Raw genomic sequence first — 21,704 nt, 5'->3', positions numbered from 1 at the left:
GCTAGTCAAGAAAAGGCTTATAATATTGTATGCCTGAATCTCAATCATAAATAACTTTGTGGTTTAATGTTGACTACATTTTAGAAAACAATTTTAAAGAAAAGATATGTAAGGGTGACAATGTTCCTTGGGATCAGCCATTTATTCTTATTACCAAAGAGAAGGAATAATATGACCTGTCAAGAAAAATATAACCTAACTCACATACCTATAAGATTTTTCAATGATTTTAAAACATTAGTGAGGAAAGGCTTTGGATTACAGCAGAAGACCTTCAGGAATGAGAAATATGTTTTAGTGATTTCTTTTCTTTTAAATAGTGAAATTGGTTGCGGAGGGGGTAGGTATTTGATTTATATGACTTTTACAAAGATGTATAGAAGATTTTAAATACTGTCCAAACTTTTATTTCCTCTCCTGTGTGAGCCAGATTCAGTCAAATATTTAACCAATTACCTGATCTCTGTGCCTTACAGCTCACAATATCTCCAGACAGCCTTTTTTATTACTTGAATCAACTGTGTTTATCCTTTGACTTATCCATCAACCTCTTCCTGAAGAGTTTCCTGGTCATTCCAATTAATAACTTTCTCTTGACAGTGAATGCAATTACATTGATTTTGTAGCCAGCTTAGTGGTTAAAACATTTGCCTAATATATGTGAAACTGTGAGGCCTGGAGGGTGAGAGCTGCTTAATTCTTGGTGAATGGATATATACATTTAATATATTTTAGAAATTATACTAGGAGAGAACCGAGTAGTTTCCAACTTAGTCACTTGTTGCACAAAGATATACCAAGACTGAAGTCGTAGAAAGGATACTAGAGTGGCCTTGGAAGGGAACCAAAAGAAACAGTCCATCTATAGTCTCTGGCATTGTTATGTCTGGCATACCAAAGGGAAAAGAAAGAATAAACATAAGCCATGTAACTAGCAAGATGCTATAATCAAATTATTTTGGTCACTGCTTCTCCTAACTACAGGAGTTCAAAAAGATAATATGACCTGTGTCAAACAAAGAATTCCAGTGGATGCATTTCTCCTCAGCAGTATGCACAAGTAATTCACCAACTCTATATGGGTGTGGGCCTGACAATTGTTTTTACTTTTCCTGAAATTTCCACCCAGGTGTCTATACAATGGATATTACAACATTTTGCTTTACAACATCTTGCTTCCCGTCCTTCAAAACATGTTTCTATGTGATCTTCATAGAGCATGTTTAAGAATTAACTGTAACTTCACATTCCCAGAAATGTAAAAATTATCACTTCTCCGGAGCATTTTTGAGCCAAAGATATTTTTAAAGGGAATAATGGAAGAAATAATAGGATCACAAAGTTATAGAACCAGAAAACTCTTGGAGTCTTTCCTTATCCTTCCCATGGAAGAACATTGCCTGACGTGCCAGATGTCTTTCTAGGGTCACATCAATAAGTTGAGGGACTGGTGATGTATCCCTCTCTTGTGCCTATAACAAGAATCAATTCTTGGGGCCAGAGCGATAGCACAGTGGGTAGGACGTTCGCCTTGAACGCGGCCGACCCTGGTTCAATTCCCGGCATCCCATATGGTCCCACAAGCACCACCAGGAGTAATTCCTGAGTGCAAATCCAGGAGTAACCTCTGAGCATTGCTGGGTATGACCCAAAAAGAAAAAAAAAGAATCAATTTTTTGTTATGAAAAATTCAGAATGTTGCATCCATTTGAAATTAAATTTGTAAACTCTAAAATTACCAACTTTCTAATTTGGTAGATCATATTGGGAATAGCTCATCAAAGGAAAAGATAAATCTTCATTTAACATATTCTTCAAGAGGCCCAAAATATAGCCTCTTAAAATATGAATAATCAAGATTAAATCACAAGTCTCTTGAAAAATGTTCCAAAGTGTTAAAATCCCAATAGAAAAACAAACTTGAAGGTTAAGCACCTCACATAGAGGCAGGAAGGAGTGGCCCTGTGGAAATGTATAAAAGATATGAGACAACCAATCATTGAAAGGAAAGGTAAAGGGTTATTCCATCTCTATGGGAATATTGTGCCTGCTCTTTACTTTGATCTTGGCTATATGACAGACATGCTTTAGCCAGAGACTCATGATTCAAAGTGACATGTTATCTCCAGGATTCAGTTTTAAGAGTGCAGTTCAACATGTTCTCATTTGCCTGACTTTGGAATCATGGACGTGTGTGTTTGGCTTAGCATCTGTGCACTAGATCCCAGGTGGCTATAATGAACAGTCCTATTACAAGCCCCCAGTAGAGCCTGCAGTGTGAAAAGAAATATTGCTTGTGTTTTGAGTCTGAGATTTAGGGGTACATATTTGGTATGTTATAACCTATTCAGTCCTGAAAGAGGAAACTTGTTAATTCTGAGAATCCTGTTTGTTTTAAGAAGCATAGATTATAATCCAAACTGGGCAAGAATGGATTCCAGCTCAGCTATGTATCTGTAATTTGCCACCGTATATCATTTTTTTTCTTTTTTGGTCACACCCAGCGACGCACAAGGGTTACTCCTGGCTCTGCACTCAGGAATTGCCCAGGGGACCATATGGGATGCTGAGAATCAAACCCGGATTGGCCGCATGCAAGGCAAATGCCCTACTCACTGTGTTATTGCTCCAGCCCCTATCATTTCTATCTTGAATTTCCTGGCCCAACAAAGGATTTTGTGAAATCATTACAATGACTCAAACCAAATGCTGAGTTACACTGAGAAAAGAATTGCATAAACAATGGAGAAAGATGATATTCCCTGCCTTTGCTTAAGCAAAGTCCTTTTCCTCCGAAATCAGAGAAGATCAATGTCATTGCAAGAAACCAGCCATCCACATTTGTATATTTATTTGGCATTTCCATCATATTTTCAGACCCAGTGCACATCTAAACCCTAACCATTTCCTTTCCAGTGGTATCCATAGGCTTAAGCAGGCAAGTGTGCTCACGTTGTTATATACAAATGAAGATATTAATGGGTGACTGTGTGTGAGCACAGGTGTATCCTTAATTATTGAGAAAGAACTTGCTAGATACAGAGAATCATGTTATGCATCTCCCTATATACCGATGGTCTCTAAATTCTAGTTTCCTACACTGTCATTTTTTCAATATTTATAATTTTAAATCCATTTCTTTATTATTATCAGTTAATGTTTGGTTATATACCTATTATATATGTATTTGTATTCTAGTCAAATAAAAATTTCTTGGGTGAAGAGGGCTTGTGAGTGGGGAAACTTTAAGCAGATCTATTCTAGTGCAGCTTCTACCTTGGAGTATTAATTTGCTTCTAACAAACTGTAGGCCTCTCATCATAGGCCCAGTTGTTAATTTCTGATAGGTTTGAGGCTGTGTATACAGCTACTGTCAGGGTCCCAAACCAAAGTAGACCTTCACAACAGTGCCACTGTTATTCAGTAAGAAGATAAATAACTCATGTGTAACTTTTGTCTATCACTGTATCACTGTCACTGTCATCCCGTTGTTCATCGATTTACTTGAGTGGGTGCCAGTAATGTCTCCATTTATCCCAGCTCTGATATTTTAGCAACCTCTCCTTACTCATCTTTCCCAACGATTGGAGGCTTCTTTCAGGGTCAGGGGAATGAGAGGAATGAGACCTGTTATTGTAACTGTTTTGGGCATATAAAATATGCCACAGGGAGCTTGCCAGGCTCTGCTGTGCACACGGGATACTCTTGATAGCTTGCTGGGCTCTCTAAGAGGCATAAATATTTATTTCCTATGATGATGTGTCCCACAGGCGCTTTGCAGCCACATGGTCCAGGAATATGTTCACTCATGCATGAGGCTTCGCTCAAGCGTGTGGAAAGCGGCCTTGAGTGTGGCGGCAGTTGGGTAGTGGAGGTCGACTGCTGGGGCTGCCGACATGTAAAGACTTTGATCTATATATGTCTCAAAAAAAAAACCAGATCTGATTCACTAGGAAGCGAAGCAGCAGTAGAAATGGTCAACTCTATAGCACTGTCGTGCTCCATTGTGAAGCTTGTTGTCACTGTTTGGGGCATATCAAACACCACGAGGAGCTTGCCAGGCTCTGCCATGCGGGTGGGATACTCTCAGTAGCTTGCCAGGCTCTCTGAGAGAGACAGAGGAATCGTACCTGGGTCGGCTGCATGCAAGGCAAATACCCTACCGCTGTGTGGTATCACTCTAGTCCAAAGCCAACTCTAACATTCTCATATAGCAGTGCTATTTTTAAAACTAACTGATCCAGAAGTTGGAGATCCAGAAGCTGGAGCTTGACTTCTAAATGAATCTTTCAATAAATGTTCTAAATTCCCTCCCCTTCTTTCTTTCCTCATTGCTATTGTGATTACCAGGGGTTGCTCACTCCCTGACCGTGATGATGCTTACTGGTTCCCACAAGTTGCAGTGCTTACACATTTGGCCACAGTTACAAATTTTCATTTTAATCCTCCACTTCAAGTTGAGTCTACCACTATTGAGAATCCCAGGTGGCTACTATTGGGAGGTTTTATCCTTATTGATGAAGAAATTAGCCTGGCTCAGTGGCCAGCCAATGCCAGCAGATTGCTATATCCAAGAGGATTGGGAGAAGTTCTAGGACCAGGAGCACCCCTGACTGATACATGTATATATATATAATATTAAAATATATAATATATATATAGGCTCCAACCTTTGAAGTCAGATCTTGATTGGGATGAACTTGTTCCTTTCTTTCCAGCCTTTTCATCAGTGCAGCTGCCATCAGCCTCTCATTATAGATCTGTTTACGTTGTGTTTCACTAAATGCCCTTTACAGGACTTGGAGGCTATTTTAGTAGCTTCCTGAACACAGAAACTGTCTTATTTAGATACCACCTGGTGTTCAGCATGTCTGGACCTGATGAAGTTGGTTGAACCTGAGGGAGGAATGGAACTAAGGGGTCAGAAAGAAACAGTTATAGAATTTTTGGTTTTAAATCCTCCCGCTACCCTCTCCCTGCCTGCCTCTCTGTGCTCCTTCATTCTCCTTTCCTCCCCAATTAGAACTCAGTACAATTCCCTGAAATAGTTCTAAGAGAAGGATTAGAAGACTATGAATCTTTGAAATATAACACACACACTATGATATCAGAACTCCATCCATTATTGCAGTCTTAAATCAGAGAACCCTACGGAACCTTCTATGTCCACCACAAATTATAATCTAGCTATGAAATCTTTTCTGTAATAAGTAATTTTCCATGAAAACAACACTCCTTGGTCTTCTAGGACACAGATGAAACATGACTTAGATTGTAGCTGAACATTTTTAAATGAAAAGAAGACTTGAAAATCCCTAAGCTTGGTGCAGTTTTTAATCTTGCAGAGCCTGACTTCTCAGCAGAAACCCACTTTGGGGAAGGAAGCTTTTCTGCCTTGACCTTCCAGAAGTGTTAGGGCTTGTGTGTGATCTACACAACTATTTAGAAGTGTCTTTTAACAGAGGGGCTGGCGCGATAGCACAGCGGGTAGGGCGTTTGCCTTGCACGAGGCCGACCCGGGTTCGATCCCCAGCATCCCATATGGTCCCCTGAGCTCTGCCAGGGGTAATTCCTGAGTGCAGAACCAGGAGTAACCTCTGAGCATCGCCGGGTGTGACCCAAAAAGCAAAAAAAGAAAAAAAAAAGAAGTGTCTTTTAACAGAAAAATTAGAACAAATGTTCTTTTCATTTTTCCTGGACACGAGATGGGATGCATTTAGATCCAAACTGGAAATAAGAAATTAAGATCAAATATTAGAGAAAAAACACTTACATCGAATATGCACTAAATGAAGTGCCTGTGTTTGGAAATATCTTATGCTACTCACAGCTTTCAGATTGTAGATCTGAATTAATTCACATGAATTCTTTTTTTTAATTCACATGAATTCTTGACAAAATTAGAATCTATATTTTGTGTCAATTCCCCAAGGATTTTGCTACTGCTACCCCAGGTCCCATATACAAATAATAGGCATTTAGATTGTAAGGGATAAAATATTATTGAAATATAGCAAACATAAAACAAAACAGCCTTTAGGGCAAGGGAGTCAGAGGCACATCCCTTGCATGTGCAAGACTGTGAGTTCAATTTCCAGCATTGTATGACTCCCTAAGAACTTCTGGGAGTCATCGTATTTGCTCCCCAGCGCCTCTGACCCCAAAACAGTGCCCATCGCTGGTCCCCAGTATTGAAACATCTGAACTGGCTGACTGAGGATTTGAGAATTGCCCATAACAGTCCCCAGATATCCTGATTCCTGTATGGGAGCCTTCTGCCTCAAAAATATTTTTTTCTCATATAGTGATAACAAAATTATGAATTCTTGGACCAGAGATAGTACAGTGGGTAGGGCACTTGCCTGGCACCTCATATTGGTGCTCCAAGTCCCAAGAGTAATCCCTGAATGCAAAACTAGCAGTTAGCCCTGAGTTCCCCACTTCCAGGTGCAACCTAAACCCTGCCCTACCCCACACAAATAAAAACAGTAAACTCTTCTAGTGAAAACCTAGTTGACTGCATATGTGGGTCTTAATCTACATTGATACCAGCAAGGAATATTGAGAGCTTGGTGCTTTATGTTGGTGCTTTTTTTATTAAATGTTTAAGATAAATTGGATACATTTTGTTATTATTGTTATATTTGTTCGGGGGCATACCCAGCAGTGCTCAGGGGTTATTCCTGGCTCTGTGCTCAGGAATCACTCCTGGCTGGCTCAGCAAACCTTACAGGGATACCAGAGATTGAACCCAGGTGGCCTATATTCAAGGGACACACCCTCCCCACTGTACTATCTCTATGGCACCTTGAATGCATGTTGACACTTAGCTTACTCTTAGAAAAATAATCCTTGACAGTGCTTTTTAGTCATCCTATAAGCTATTGATCACAATATGAGCCAGGGACTGGAGACTGGCAGATGTGTCCTATTCTTGTGCTCAAAACTGTACACTTCAGAGCTCTTTAATCCACATGTAACCACAATTCTTACAACAATCTTTCAGTATCTAACATAGGCTGTTCACTTGGCTGGTTAGGGCCTGCCTCAGGAAATAACCTTTATATTTGTGTTCCCTCACTTTGCAGATAAAGAACCAACCACTTTGAGGGGCTCCGTGTTCAGCATCTATCTGCTTACTTTGAAAAGCTTTTACCTTAAATACTATCAATGAAAATTAGGATTTTAACATAGCTAACTGGGGGAGGTGTTGTACAAATACATAACAAAGCTGGAAAGACTGGAATATATCAAATGAGTGGGGTAAGACCCTTGTTAGTAATTTGGACTTTAAAAACAAATTACTAATAAAAGGGGCCGGACAAATAGTACAGCAGAGACGGTACTTGCCTTGCATGTGGCTGACCCAGGTTTGATCTACAGCATCCCATGTGGTCCCCTGAGCTCCAACAGGAGTAATGGCAGAGCCACGAGTAATCCCTGAACACTGGTGGATGTGGCCCAACAGGGAAAAAAAAGAAAAAAGAAACAAAAGAACAGTGAGAAGTCATTTCAGGTCTGAAATAGGGAAGAAACATGACTAAGCTGAATTTTTAATAACTCACCTAAGTCATAGTTTGGACAATCACTTTTAGAAGACTCAGTTGGTACTATAAGTGGGTTAGAGTGTACTGGGTTAGTACAGGGCTCTTCCACTAACTGAAAATAGAACATTTCTATGAAGCCCTTTGCAAGCTGCAATAGTATAAAGAAAAGAGGCAATTACCACTGACTTATAAGAAAAGCTTTTGAGTGTTCCCAGACCCCCCAAAATAAGCTGCCAAATAATTTCAAATGACATAGAAAACCTGAAATAACACTGATGTGTAGAAAAGCAGGAGTAGTAAGACAAATTCACAGCCTGTAAAAGTTATTTGCCAGGGGAAGTGTCATTCATTTCCTCTCTCCATTTGTTGATGGGGTTTTTGAATTTTTGTTGTTGTTGATTTTGGTGAGTACTTATATATCCTGGATAGACCCTTGTATATTCCATATGCCAAAAACAGTAACAAGTCTCACAATGGAGACATTACTGGTGCCCGCTCGAGTAAATCAATGAACAATGGGACAGTGCTACTTACATATCATGGCTATAAAACTTTTACCTGATATGTTGAATGTGAATATTTTATTTTATTTTATTTTTGTTCTAAAGCCATACCAAGATGCAATTAGAGCTTATTCCTGAGTCTGTGCTCAGGGGTCACTCTTGGCAGTGTTCAAAGCATCATATATGGATGCTGTGTATCAAGTTCCCGTCAGTCACATACAACGCAAATGTGTTATCCACTGTACTATCTTTTAAGCTCCATGTACATAAAATTTTTAATATCTGAAAAAACTTGTAAAATATATAATTTCAAAATATTACTACCCTATAATTTATTTGGTGGACATATGTGTATATCATTTTATTTGCTTTACTATGTTTGAAATTTTTCCTGAGGAAAAACTTTAAATTGAAAAACTGACATTAACTTTCTCAGTATCCTAAGAATTATGTAGGATACTGCTTCACCCCCCCATTGCCCGTGTTGTTTGTAGGACCCATTGGTACCCAGAGAACATCTGACTTGTTGCATTTAACATTTGATGTACAAATAAGCATATCTAGTCACGTCTATTTCACCTTCCAATGTCAGGATGAGAATAATTACCCCAGAGCTAGCGTTTTTACTTGGCTATATTATTTTACTCATTAGAAGGTTAAAATCTGTATTGGAAATTTGTGATTATAGGACAGGGACAAGAACACTATGATAAAAGTAGGGGTAAGTAGTCACTTTGGAGGAGGAGGGAGTGTGGAAAGGGGGTCTGAAGTGTTATATATGAAACCATATCAGTAATAAATTCACACTAATTACCAAAAATATCAGTACTATAAATCATAGTGCCAAAAACTTGTTAAAAATTGCCTGTCATGGGGGTACACTGGTGGATGGGAGAGAAATTGGTAGAGGGAAGTGGATGCTAGTGAAGGAATTGGTGTTGGAACATTGTATGCCTGAAACCCAGTCATGAATAACTTTGAAATTCAAGTGAAAAGATGAGATAAATATAAAATGCAATTTTATAGGATAATACTTATAAGTTAAATTATTTATTACACTGATATTTGATCAAACATGTCTACATTATCATAAATCAGTGAGAAAGGAAGCAGATACAATGAGTAAATGACTTATTAAAACCAACTAGAGATACAATGATTTCACAGTGCATTATCAAAAGTTTGTTGGAAGTTAAAATATTGGAAATAGGAAATTGTGTCATCACATAGCACATGGTAAATGCTAGACTTGCTAAATTCAGTGACTATGGATTTAATTTGAAATAAAATTTGGTTATAACCCTACAAAATTTATGAGCATAAACAATTTGTTCCTAGTTTAAAATTTGCACATATGTTGTTAATGAACTTTATTCTAAAAACCAGTGACATAAGCAGTAAGGATCTTGGAAAATTCATTATTTCAGAAACACTGACTTAAAGCAATTAATTAAGCAAGTCACTTTCACAAGAGTACAACTGCTTTATGCTTTAGAAATTCTGTAGCACTGTAGCATTGTCGTCCCATTGTTCATCGATTTGCTCAAGCAGGCACCAGTAGCATCTCCATTGTGAGACTCCATCGTTGTTACTGTTTTTGGCATATCAAATACGCCACAGGTAGCTTGCCAGGCTCTGCTATGCAGGTGGAATACTCTCAGTAGCTTGCCAGGCTCTCCAAGAGGGATAGAGGAATCGAACTCGGGTCAGCCACATGCAAGGCAAACACCCTACCCACTGTGCTATCACTCCAGTCCAAATTCAGATAGTCTTTTTTTTTTAATGTTGAGGCCAAGTATATATATGACCTAGAGTCTGGGCTGCCTACTGAGGGAAGGACTAGTCATTGGTGTGCTTGTCTAGTCACGGAGCATCACACTGCCTTGCTCAGCAGCTGAATGTAGTGTCTCCCTCACACTGGAGCAAGTGCAGTGTCTGCCAATAGAGTGCAGCTTTTTGTTATCTAAGGTCTATTTTCACCAAACTCCAAACGCTGATTTCTGTGCTGCCACCATTAACATTTGGGTGAAGATAAGAAACACAACTGAATCATCTTTGTTAGGGTCTTCTGAAAAAACAAAATCTTCTTCACCATAAATTTTAGTGTTACTCCTTCCCATACCCAACTCCTACATTTAATCTCAGATATTCATTGAACAAATATTTATTAAGTAACAATTCTTTTTAAAAAAATTCCTATGTTGGGGCTGGAGCAATAGCACAGTGGGTAGGGCATTTGCCTGGCACGCTGCCGACCCGGGTTCGATTCCCAGCATCCCCTATGGTCCCCTGAGCACCGCCAGGAGTAATTCCTGAGTGCATGAGCCAGGAGTAACCCCTGTGCATTGCTGGGTGTGACCCAAAAAGAAAAAAAATTCCTATGTTCATGTTGGAGGAAAGTTGACACTGGTGGAGGAATTGGTGTTGAATTATTGTGTGCCTAAAATGCAACTCTCAGTAACTTCATAAATCATGGTTCTTCAATAAAAAAAAATTAAACTGCAGAGTTGCATGTCTACTTAGACCTACTGCATCAGAATTTGTGTGTCAATATCAGACCATCTCCAGGTAGATATATGCTTATTCACTTTTCAAAGTATAGCCAAACGTAATGAATCTATCATGAAAAAAATCACTATGTTCTTAGATACATAGATGCATATTTGTAATAGCATAGACAGTGTTTTTCTTAATTTTACTTTCAGACTATTAAAAAATAATTATATATGATTGTGTATGTTGATCTAGAACTATATTTATAAGCTATAATAGTTTTCTGTGGCTTTCCTGGGATTTTTTTAATTCAAGTTCATATCATGTTTAAATAATAGCTAGTTTTAATTTTTTCTTTCTAGATCTGTGTGCCTTTTTTCTTTTTTTGACTGATTTCCCTTGTTAGAACTTCCAATATAAAGTAGAAGTGATTAAAGAGGCTGTCTTTGGGAATTTGTTATTCCCCTACTATTTTCCTTTATATTCAACATATGAGAGAGATCATTCTGTTTTTGTCTTTGTATCTCTAGCTGCATTCAGCACAACCATCCACGAAATTGCTAATTGTGTGATTCCATCTTTTCTTATAGCCAATTAGTATTCCATTATATACATACATATATATATATGAGAATTGGCCCTATATACTGTATGTTTCCAGGATTCGAGATCAAGTTTTTTGTTTAAGATTCAAAGTATAATTAAGAACATTATTTAGTTACTAAATGCTATTTTTTCTGTTTAAGTATTTCATTTAGTATAGTTCCTCAAGATCTACCCATCCATATGAGTTTTTGCTGTATATTGGATATTAACCCCCATTAGATAATTTTCAATAATGTTCTCCCATTCAATGGGTTGCCTTTTCATTTTGTTGGTGGTTTCCTTTTCCATACAGAACTTTTTTTTAGTTTTATGTCACCTCACTTGCTTATGATTGCTTTTTATGTTAAATCAAAAAGTTATTCCCAAGACTAGTTTCAAGTAGCTTTCTGCCTATATTTCCTCCTAGAGTTTTATAGTTTTAGCTCTTCCATCCAAGTTCCTAAACCATTTTGAGTTAATTTTTGTATACAGTGCAAGACAGTGGCTCAGTTCCATTATTTTGTTTGTCATTGTCCAAATAAATATTATACCAGGCATAACAGAAGAACTTAAGCTATAACTAAGCTATTTAAATTTAACCTGCCAAGCCTTAATATAGTAATTATCCTTTAATTCTCTCCATCCTTCTCAAAGACAAAAATGCCTCAGACTTACCAAAACACACTGGAACACAAAATTTCTACAAAATCAATGTAGTCATCAGTAAAAAGTAGCCAGCAGTCATTAGTGGAAAATATTGTATAGCACTTTACTACTTCCCTTCTCAGCTTAAAAGTGCTTTTTAAAAAAATTTTTGATCTTTCATAGACATTAGATATCTCGTAGACATTTCATAGACATTAGAAACAACTAAATCAATGGTGCTGTTTCTAGTATTGTTTGCATTTTTCAAATAAGGGGATTCAGGGTCTGGAGCGATAGCACAGCAGGTAGAGAGTTTGCCTTGAACGCGGTCGACTGGGGTTCAATTCCCAGCATCCTATATGGTCCCCCAAGCACTGCCAGGAGTAATTCCTGAATGCATGAGCCAGGAGTAACTTCTGTGCATCGCTGGGTGTGACCCAAAAACAGTAATTCATGGAATATGTATCTTATAACTGACAATGTACACACCATGCCACATGATAGTGTTTACCTAAATTTTTAATAGTTTTTAGATACTAAATGCTACTTTTTTTACATGACAGTGTTTACCTAAAGTTTCAGAATATTTTTTTAAATTCCTGAATGATACTTTTTCACCTAGACAAGAAGAAGAAAGTCAGTTTCTCCATCAGTTTCACATCCCACACCAAAGATAAATATGTATATTGTATATTATATATGTATCATATAATAGTATATACACATACATATATATGGGTAGCAACACAGAACAAGAAAGCTATTACTCCAATAACTGGAGTTTGCAGCTCGCTTTAGCTGACTTTTCAAACCCACTGTCATCAATTTGGCTGCAGCTCCAGTGTATTTTGGCTCATTTCACTGGCTTCAGCTTAACCCATGCTGACACATACGGAGAAGGCTGGATCCAATATTGGGTAGACAATTTATGAGCACTTATAACCATCCACCACCCACGTGCAATTAAACCTAAAAAGAAACTATGGATATCCTCTACTGCAATGTGAAAATCCCCATTCTCCCTCCATGTACCTCACTTTTTCCACATTATCTTTTCCAAGGCCTGAGTGCTCCCTGCCTGGAGCCAGGGAATGGGAAAGCATTTTTCATAAGGTGAAGCGTTCCTCTGATTTCAGCTCTACATTGGGCAAGATTTCCCCCAATGGGTTTCCCAGTCTATGCTATAGTCTTCACATAAAACTACGAAGATGTGAAAAATCCTGACCACACAGCAAACAATGAGATGCTACAACTGTGAGTTTCATCAAGTACAGTTATTTTAATCTGAACTTGCACTGTGGAAACAAACAAACAAACAAAAGCATGAGGTGAAATGCCATCTCATCCACCAGGAACAAGTTCTATCTGGAACAAATGGCATCACTTTCCACCTCTACTCTGTTATTTAGGGGTTTTTTTCCATTTCCATTTTACAAAATGGGTCTGTTAACACACAACTTACCTATCTATCAACAGGATTTCTGGTAGACTGATGGTAGCAGCCTGATAAATTAGAGGTGATTCACAGATATCAGGAGAATAATGAAAGAACTAGAAGAGAGCTGTGTTAAAGACAGAATAAAAATGGGTCAGAGAAATGATGAAGTAAATCTTGAAGGAAGCCTCCAAAGGAAAGATTCTATTGAATAAATGCTGAAGTGAGGTGCGAAGCAGTTGACATACAGAGATTAAGGAGCCCAATTATCCCAGCAGAATTTATCCTAGCAAATATATCTAGAAGCAGAGGGATATTGGCTATGGCATGTTCCCAGAGAAGCTAGGAAGCAAAAATTTAGCAGCAACACTCAGACAGGTATTATGATGCTTTCAGATATTGGGCATGGAACTAAAAGTCATTTAGTAAAGCCTCATTAAATATTCGCAAATTTCTCATTGATTTGGGAAATAAAGTCACAGTCATGGTTAGGGATTAAACTGCATTGAGATCACTCTGGGGAAATATGATGCTGCGATCTATAATTTACCTATTTTTGTCACTTTCCTAATCATCTTTATTCATCTAATAATTTTTTATTTAATCATTGAGCTTTCACCAAGAGTTCATAATATCATAAAGAAGGGGGAAAGATATCAAAAAAGCAGTCATTTCATCTGCATTTCTATGTCTATTGCAGCACTGTTTACAATAGCCACAATCTGGAAAAACCAGAGTGCCCCAAAACAGATGACTGGTTAAAGAAACTCTGGTACATCTACATAATGGAATACTATGTAGCTGTCAGGAAACATGAAGTCATGGAATTTGCATATAAGTGGATCAACATGGAAAGTATCATGTTGAGTGAAATGAGTCAGAAAGAAAGAGACAGACATAGAAAGATTGCACTCATATGTGGAATATAAAGTAACTAAGAGGTACATACAAGCTTTCAATGATGCAATTTCTGGCAGATATTTCTCTGGACTTAGTTACTAAAAATACAGAAATCCAAAACCGTGCGGCCACTAGTGCGGCTGCTCGACCTCATATCTCTTCATTCTCAGCAATGGAAAACAAATTATCAAATGCTTCCTTTTCAGCAGGTTTGACTTTAGGGGGGAGAAACTCCAAACAATAATAGTGAGTTTTTTGTTGAAATACTGAATGTAATCAAAGTAAAGTGAAAGTAAAGTGAAATTTATCAGTTACACAGGCAGGGTGGGGGGCTGGAGAGGTGGGGGTGGGGGGAGGTATACTGTGATTCTTGGTGGTGGAATATGTGCACTGGTGAAGGGATGGGTGTTCGAGCATTGTATAACTGAAACTTAAACCTGAAAGTTTTGTAACTTTCCACATGGTGATTTAATAAAAAAAATTTTTTTAAAGCAGTCATTGTTTACTCCAGTTCCATATTCTGAACCTAATGCAAAGTATTTACTATTTTTTAATGAATACATGGATTAATGAACCAGATTTAATATGTTTACCACTCACTTAAACACTGTGGTAAATTTTCTTTGCTCATGCTAATGTGATCAGAATGAGTAGTACACCATTTCCAATTTGGCACCTGAACAAGACAGTGGCTGACATTTCCTGATTTAAAAGAGAGAAAATCCAGGACCAGAGAGATAGTAGAGTGTGAAGTTCTTCCTTTGCATGTAACCAACCTCAGTTAAATCCAAAACATTACATATGGCTCCCTGAGCACAGACAGGAGTAAGCTTTGAGCACAGTTGCATATGGTCCAAGCCCCCTGGCCCCTGAAATAGAGAAATTTCTATTCTCTCGTGTAGAAGTTGTTATGGAAGTTACCATAACTCAAGGAAGAGAAACTGTTTAGACTGTCCTCTTAGCATAAGAACACTGAACCAGTCAAAGCAACTCCTAATACAAATGTATAAGCTGGATGGAGAGGGGAAAATTTCCAAACCTAAATAGAAGTAGATGGCCTCAAGTAATTTACTCATCAGAATTCTGGCAAGAAATAAATGGCTCATTCAACAGTTAGAGAAAGTTTCATCAGAGGACTGTTTTAAAAGAGAGGAAATAGTTAACGAAAACCAATATGGAATAATATAGGAGTCTTTAACGGAAACTGAAGATAGCAGTTGCTGAGACCCAATAATAATTATACCACTGTAGCACTGTCATCCAGTTATTCATCGATTTGTGGGCACCAGTAACCTCTCCTTTGGAGACTTGTTACTGTTTTTGGCATATTCAATATACCTCAGGTAGCTTTCCAGGCTCTGCCATGTGGGCGGGATATTCTCGGTAGTGTGCTGGGCTCTCTGAGAGGAATGGAAGAATCGAACCTGGGTCAGCTTCATTCAAGGCAAACGCCCTACCCGCTGTGCTATCGCTCCAGTCTGATAATAATTGTAACTGTATAAAAGTATTAGCCAACAGGAATCCTATCCCTTAAAAGAAGAAAGAGACCATACCAAGCAGTGACCAGAGGGAGTGAATCAAAGAATGCACAGCTTGGTCTATTCTCCCAAAACTCTGTATTGCCTTTACAACTAAAAGCCACTGCACATGAAAACACAGAGAACTGAATATATACATTTAGAATATTTATATAGAGGATCAGAGAATATCTAGCCACCACCATTTTTTGTACCTCAGCATCAGCTTCCTTTTTTAATCTAATTAAATATCATATGCTCCCAATATAGGACAGTTCTAATCAGTGGGTGTATCATAATGAGGTGCTGTGAATTCACTCATACTGCCACATGAAACTTAAAATAGAGCATCAATGTTCTCCAAATAATATTACATAATGGGGGGGAAGGTGTGGTTATAAGGGATGAGGATGATGGACGCACCTGTAGTCCCTACTTTTGAACTTGGTCACAGGTCTAAAACACATTGAGGAAAAAGAAATTACTAAAATAAAAATACACCTCTAGTAAGTGGGTGAAAATATTCACTTATTGTACATCTGACAGAAGGCTAAAATTCAAGATTCATAATGCATTCACAAGACTCAACAACAGAGAAACAACCCAATGAAGGTAGCACTGTAGCATTGTCATCCCATTGTTCATCAATTTGCTTGAGCGGGCACCAGTAATGTCTCCAATGTGAGACTTGTTGTTACTGTTTTTGGCATATCGAATATGCCACAGGTAGCTTTCCAGGCTCTGCCATGCGGGCGGGATACTCTTGGTAGCTTGCTGGGCTCTCCAAGAGGGTCAGAAGAATCAAACCTGGGTGGATCACATGCAAGGCAAACACCCTACCCACTGTGCTATCTTTTGAAAATACTTAAGGGTGTGGATTTGTTTCCAAGTGAACAAACAGAAAGACAATCTGGGGTTTTCAATCCTATCTGGCTTCCCTAGGGGTAAGGGAATAAAATGAAATTCATTATCCAATTGATTGGTCCCTTGACTTGACCATTGATTTTAAAAACCATGACTATGTAGGGAAGACAGCCACCATGAAACTCAAGAGGAGTAACTTGGGAGAGAGACCAGGTTGGTGAATAAGTGGAGAAATGGGAGAATGACATGCCTATAGATAGCATGAAATTTCCATACTTTTCCCAAACCTTGCCCTATGCCTCTTTCCTGTGTTTCTATTACTAAGTTATAACTTTCCTAGTGATTCAGTAACCTGTTGAGTAAATTGATTTCCTAACCTCTTATAGTTATTATGAAAAATTAATTTAACATGAGGAAGGGGTCTTGAGAACTTCTGAGAAACAACCAGTTGGTCTGATTCACAGCCCAAGTTTGCGCTTGAACATCTAAAATAGAGAATGGTCTTGGGACATTGTCTGGAATCTGGTAGTGTGTGAGTAGATACTATAAAAATTTAATTGAATTAAGTTGAATTCTCAGACACCTTACCTGTGTATGAAAATTGCTTGTTGGTATTCAGAAACCTTCTCATTCCCCAATGGAAATTGGGTCCAGGATCCCTACACTATATTGAAGGATTACCAATAGTCTACTATTGGCAAGTTGGCTATTGAGTAGTTTAATCATGGTAAACCAAATCATATTAATGTGATTAAATTGTTACTATAGTAACAACTTTGTGTAAAGAGGTTCATTAAACAGACACCAGACTGAGACGTATTCTGACAGACACAGAATGAGTTCACTTGGCCCACCTCATTATAAAAAGCCTCTCCAAATGAAATGCAGTCTTGCGGCATTTGGGGTAAAAACACATTAAGTGCCCATTATGAAATATCTACCCTTATACATTTCCCTATGCCACTAATTTTCAATTCATGTTCACTTATCCTTTGTTTTGGGTGTGGTTTAGGAAGGAAGTGGTTCTAAGCCCAGGGCCTCATACATGCATTGTAAGTGCTCTACCACTGAGCCCTGGTTTATATCATATTCTCTTAGTGTCTGACACATTGGTCAGGTTTTTAGCCATTTCCCATTATATTTAGTTACAATCATTATCCAACTTCTGGTAAACTAAGTCAATAACCAATTGTATGATTTAACGTTCTACAGATTGGAATAATTTTCCTTCACTGTGTGTTTTCAGAGACGCTCTAACTGGGACTACAGTCAGTGACTGTCTATATTTTACATTGGCCACATATTACAAAGTCAGGTCCAAGTTTTTCTGCTCTAGCCACATAATTTAAAGAACTGCATATAAGGTCATAAATGTGAACAGAAACGGGAAAAGCAGTGGCCTTTGAAAGAGTAAACTACTATACTGGGACAATGGGGAGAGAAGTGGAGACTTGGATAGCGGGTTTGATACTAGAATATTTCATGTATGAAACCTTACTAATAATAGTAATTCATAGTGCCGAAAATAAAATATCACTTGTATCACTTGTCGTCCCATTGATCTCCTATTTGCTTGAGCAGGTGCCAGTAATGTCTCCATTTGTCCCTGTCACATGCTAGTGCAGCCCAATGATATCTGCTTGCTCCAGGAATAGGAAGAGCCTCAAATGTTTCATTCAGAGATTTGATAAAGAAATCTGACCATCTAGGTGGTGGGCGGCCATGAGGTCTTCTAACGTCCCATGGAAGCCAGTCAGTACCAGCTCTTATCCAGCAGTACTCTCTGAATCGCATTACATGACCGGCCCATCTGATTTTTGATGCCTTGTCAAACGAGACAGTGTCCCTGATTCTTGACCGTCGACAGAGGTCAGAACTCCGGATTCCTTCTCTCACTTGAGTGAGACGTGATACTGCTAGCATAGCACTTTCGATTCCTCTTTGGGATACCTTAATAGCGTTCTCATCCTGTTTGCGTAGGGCCCAGGTCTCTGAGGCATACGTTAGTGCAGGAAGAACGGTGGACTCGAAAAGATGTGCCCAGAGTTGGAGGTTCTTCGTCCTCTTAACCACTTCTTCGACGCTCTTAAAGACATTCCATGCCACTCTCTTCCTCCTGCGCAGTTCTGGCACCAAGTCGTTCCTCATGTTGACTTCTCGACCCAGGTACACATAGCTGCTGCATTCGGAGATGTTCATTTCATTGAGAGAAAATGGAGCATCAGGGACTAGTTAGTTTTTCATGAGCATCATCTTGTTGAGATTCAGCTGCAATCCAAACTTTGCACACTCGTGGTTGAAGTTGGCCAGCATTTGTGCCGCTTGGCTAATGTTTGGTGTTATGAGAACGATGTCATCAGCGAAGAGGAGGTGGTGTAATTGCCGACCGTCTATCTTCACTCCCATTCCTTCCCATTCCAGTCGTCGCATGATGTTCTCGAGAGTGTCAGTGAAGAGTTTTGGTGAAATGGTATCACCCTGCTGCACCCCTCTCTTTACATCAATGATCACGTCCCTGTAGAATGGTGAGATCCTGGTGGTGAATCTACAATACATCTCACAGAGGATTTTGATATACTGAGTTTGAACGCCCTGTTTGGCTAGGGGTCAATGACCGCTTCAGTATCAACAGAATCGAAGGCCTTCTTTAAGTCCACTACCCAACCACCGCCATGCTCCAGGCTGCTCTCCGGATCACGTGGCTGCAAAGCAGCCGCAGGACACACCATAAGAGACTTAATACCCATTATTCCCGCACCATATTTGATAGGGTTCAAATTTGGTGTGAACCATGATAATACCTCTAAGGGCAATTGGAGGCCACCCAAAAAGCCTCTGTCCCTCTCGGAGAGTATCCCGCCCACACGGCAGAACCTAGCAATCTACCTGTGGCGTATTCAATATGCCAACAACAGTAACAATAATTGACCTCATTCACCTGACACCGAAAGAGCCCCCAATATGGCATCGTTAAGAAAGATGAGCAAGGAGAGGCTGAAAAAATCTCAGGGACGAACTAGACTGCCAAAATAAAATAAAACTTCAAAAATAAAATAATTAAAAAGAAAGAAAAAAGTAAATTGCCTGTTTATTGTAATCAATCTTTATATGCCATTTTCACCTGATGTATTGACTTTCACATTTCCAGTTTTACTAAACATCGATCAAATAAACCCACTTCATTAGGAAAATCTTAGTTACATAGTCAATTGATTTTCCATAGTGTGCATAATGGTTTGAATGGTGGTCTCCTAAAAAAAAACTTTCTAAAACCTGTGAATGTGAACTTATTTGGAAAAACATTTCTGCAGACAGAATTAAGGCTTTTGAAATGAGATCATCCTGGTGCTCTGAGGTGTTCCCAAAATTCAGTGACAAGTATTCTTATTAAACACAGAAGAGAAGACACAGAAGAGGCCATGAGAAGATGGAGGGACATATTAGAGTTACACAGTCACAAGCCAAGGAATTTTTGGAACAACAAAAGCCTGTGGAGAAAGGACATATTTTCCTCTGGAACCTACAGAGGGAAGAGAGCCTGGTCTTACTGACACCTCATTTCAGATTTCTAGCCTCCAGAGTGGTAAGAGAACACATTTCTGCTTTACACCACCAAGTTTGAAATAATTGGTTACTGCGTCCACGGAAACCTAATGTGGTGAGGCATTTAGTTACTGCTGGAGTCTACTGGCAAGGAAGAAACAGCTTAAAGGAAGAATAATTATCTTCAGAAGGGGTCATGGTTATCCTCCAAGGCACTAGAGGTCGGTACTGATTCTCCTGTTGAAGCTTGACAAAGGTAAGAGGGGATGGCTGGTTGCTTCAGATGTAGCTGGGAAAGCAGGAGCATCTTTAGTAAGCAACAGATGATCAGAGGAATTTGGAGGTTTGTAGGCAGTTTTCATTCTCACTGTTTACCCCATCAGTTATCTTCAATTTCAGAAATCCACCTTTTCTATTTATGCCTATTTTTCTCATATAAGAAAAAATACTGTTGTACATTATTTGATGTGGCCATCAATTTCTCAAAGATAAAACAGGGGGCTGGAGCAATAGCACAGTGGGTGGGGCATTTTCCTTGCACTAGGCGACTCGAGTTCGATTCCCAGCATCCGATATGGTCCCCTGAGCATCGCCAGGGGTAATTCCTGAGTGCAGAGCCAGGAGTAACCCCTGTGCATCGCCGGGTGTGACCCAAAAAGCAAAAAAAAAAAAAAAAAAAAAGGTAAAACAGTCTGCCCAGTGTCACATAAGAAACTATTGTTAGATTTGCTATTAATCCAGTCCAGTTATATTTAATCCGCAGCACATGAATGTTCTGCTTCACTCAGTTTCAAGCTCCCTGGACTCTAGATAGAAAGTGAAGGCAGATAAAAGCTCAACATGTGCTAAACCTCCATTTGTCTTCAATCACTATTTTTTCTATAGCTCAAGTAGCACAAAGTTCTCTTTTTTAAATTGGGGTTACAGTAAAAGCAACAGAATATATTTTTGGAGAGTAATTTTATGTCTCTTTCAGTGTTACCATAATGGATTATTTAAAGCTCTCCTTGTTATGTATTTTGCCTGCAGCTACGGAAGATTAAAAATTCTTTGAACAGTTTCAAAGAGGTTATTTGACTTTCCACCTGAGGCTTGAGTTGAACAGTCATTCAAGGCTGATAATTTGTCCTTTCGTTTGTTCTTTCTGGGACTTCTCAAGTAACCAGTTCATAGAGCAATCTGGCTAATATAAATCACTTGACAAAACAATTAATGTCACAGTCACAAGAACTAATCTCTTTCTCTTCATTTGCCCACAATCCCATGCAACAGATGTTAATAATTTGAGTAACTGATTACACCACATACTATGTTGCTCATTTTACCTTAGTTAGAAGATTGATTTTCTGTGCCCTTATCAAATATGTGAGCACCTTAACTATACAATCCCATTTTGAGACTCTATTTTCAGGAACAAAGTCTGGTTTTATTTGCTGATCAGCCAGGTTCCCAAGAGCAAACACATAGCACACAGAAAAACAATTATTAGAGTATAGCATAGGAACATTTACAGAAGTCTGGGTAAAGTTGTGCTAAACCAAGAAGAAATAATAAAGCATCTGGGCTAGTAAGAGCAGAATGTGATTACCATTCACTTGGTTTAAAAATACCATAGCAGGAATTATTCACTGGGTGGAAAGATTGCTGAAGATGCAGGAAGACCATCCAGCAC

Source organism: Sorex araneus, chromosome 3, assembly GCF_027595985.1.
Source record: "Sorex araneus isolate mSorAra2 chromosome 3, mSorAra2.pri, whole genome shotgun sequence".
Taxonomy (NCBI): Eukaryota; Metazoa; Chordata; class Mammalia; order Eulipotyphla; family Soricidae; genus Sorex; species Sorex araneus.
The sequence above is the reverse complement of the archived record's forward strand: the minus strand, read 5'-3'. Positions refer to the sequence as shown.